We start from the raw sequence: 2,515 nt of genomic DNA on the forward strand, positions 1-2,515 counted from the left end.
TCCTAAAAGTGGCTGAGTGAAATACTGAGTCACTTTTACGTCCAGCTGCGTCCAAAGCCTGCGCCTGCTTGAAGCAGGCGTAAGGATTGACGCAGCATTGGACAGACAGGGCCCCCAGAGCATTGCTCGAGCTGCGTCACGCTTGCGACGTGACTCCAGCAATGAGCCGCCTTTATGGCAAAGACGCGTCACAGATGCGTCACGCATCTGTGCCGTTTTTGCCCCGTGGCGGCGCATTCATGGTGGCGAAGCCGTGGCGCACAATAACTGGCGCACCCCTGCGAATGTAAAGGGATGGAGCAGTTATTGTAAATCTGCCCCCAGATCTCTGAAATACGCTTTCCAGCAGACTTGGAGCGGGTCAATCGATTTCCATCCCTTCTTCCCCACTTTTCTGTTGTTGTTTTTATTGCCCAGTGAATTGCGAGGCGGCCGCTCCCAAACATTCCTAAATGGCTAAAAGAAAATTATTTTTTTTTTTCTCGTCTCCAAAACATTTATTGGCGTAATTAAAAACATGTGCTTGAGAATGAAGATCAGAAATACTACTTTGTAACATGGAAGAACATTTGCCAAAACGCTATATATTCAACAATGCTTTGAAGTAAGTGCCAGTCTTCACTTGTTTTTCATAATAAATAAAAAAAAGAAAGAAAAAGCAATCTGTCACACTGTATCAACTGTATTGATTCTGTTTGGTTACGATCTATAGTGCGGTTAAGTATAAAAAATATGTCCACTCTTGTCGGGAGCGCAGTCTGCACTGTCGGGGTGCGAGCTGATAAAAATGATGATTCTTGGGTTTGAATATTCCGTATAAAACAATGTCCTTCAGCCACACTAAGAGGAAACACATCTTTATTTTGGCCTTTGAAAGGGTGACATGTTTGCTCCCCTCCCACTTTCCACTTGAATTTGGAGATGACCCACGTGCAAGTGAATGAGAGCACTGCTTCATCCGCATCTTCATCCTCTGCTGTTTCAGGTGCCTCACATGTGGGTGGTGTTCTGTCTCCAGCTTGCGGTAGATCATTTTCCACATGTGGGTGAAAGGGAAGAACCAGTGCCAGAATGCCTCGGCCCCTAGTTGGCTCCAGTACATTTCAGATTTATTTTAATAAAGTCACAGGTCGATCGCAGCGATCGAGAAGATTCAAGCAGCTGATTGCATCATATTGGAATCCTGTGTTCTGCCATTCGTCTATTTCAAGTACCCTATCATCATAGTTTGCCACATCTGTGTTACGTAGACTTCTTCGAAATGAGGGCTCATGACTTTCGGAACTTCTCCATCTCCTAAATCAAGAAGCCTGTAAGATTTCCAGTCTGGGTTTATTTGAAGAAGTCTTTGAAACACAAACATGGAGCCTCTTCCAAGCAACCCATTGATTGAAGTCCTAGAAAGAAACATGCTATAAACAGATGACATGAAAGAGTGATATAGTTGTACGGACAGCCAGCGGGGTTTTTCGATGCTCGAGGAAACTCTGGACATAGACTGGTCGTAGAGATTCACATCATTTTCCTGTATCACAAACATACCACTCCTGCTTCTCCTTCCAGTAGGTGGCTTCGCTGTGGTTCATCGTATTCATGCACATGGACCGGGTTACAGGGCTCCTCGGGTGCTGGCCGGTCCACGTCCAATCAGGGCCAGCAGCGGTAAAACATAGCCGAGCAGCCAGCAGCACAGGAACAACTTCATCTGTACAATGAAGGGCAGGAGCAGGGCGGCATCCCGAGCAGGCAGCCGTCTACACCATTGCACGGAACTTACACATCATGCCATTGATGCTCACTCAAGAAGCAAATTACCTATTAACTTCCCTTAGAAAAGTAGTGTGCCTAACTACGGTTCCTGCCTTCCCACTAGAGGGCTGATACTCTGGCCTCTTCGTTCTTAAATCTCTGCTCTTTATCGTTTCAAATGCCACAAAGAGCCCTGCTTTTATATGACAGTAAAGCAGCATTATGAGGCGCGCACAGGATTGTGGGTATGCAGATTAGGAATGATGCTCTGACTCTTTCCTTCGAGCCTCCTGACTTCTAGCGACAGGAGGGAGCGTTGCACCTCCCCACTTCCTCGCGCAGGAGCCTCGTACTGCGTCACGTGACCATGTGACGCCTTCCGGTGGCGCCTGCGGGATCCACCTCTCCTCAGCGGCCGAGGAGGCCCAATCGTCCCAGGAAACTCACATTTTAACAAAGCACGGAGTTTCTTGTTAAGAAACCCTCAAAAAATTGATGAAAGCTCCGCTTCTCACGGCCCCTCGAAGTACGCGTGACCAGCGGAAACGCAAATTTGAATAAAACATGCAGTAAATAAATGTTCGCGCAATCACGATAAAAAATATAACTTACTACTAGTAGGGTGACTTTACACCGGTGACGTGTCAGTCGCTCCCATGAATGCCATTGAGTGCACAGCTACAGGAGCTCCTTCTCCTATTAAACAAACGCCTGTGTCGCCTGTAGTAATGAATCGGGAGTTTGCCACAGAGGCTTCTGGGTATGC

At 47.1% G+C, this 2,515-nt stretch overlaps 1 pseudogene; it reads right to left on the reverse strand.

The window, feature by feature from the left end:
- Positions 1-706: 706 nt before the first annotated feature.
- LOC144807266 (protein-L-histidine N-pros-methyltransferase pseudogene) lies at positions 707-1,705 on the reverse strand (annotated as a pseudogene).
- Positions 1,706-2,515: the final 810 nt, after the last annotated feature.

This window comes from Lissotriton helveticus, unplaced genomic scaffold (assembly GCF_964261635.1).
Source record: "Lissotriton helveticus unplaced genomic scaffold, aLisHel1.1 SCAFFOLD_656, whole genome shotgun sequence".
NCBI classification, from domain to species: domain Eukaryota; kingdom Metazoa; phylum Chordata; class Amphibia; order Caudata; family Salamandridae; genus Lissotriton; species Lissotriton helveticus.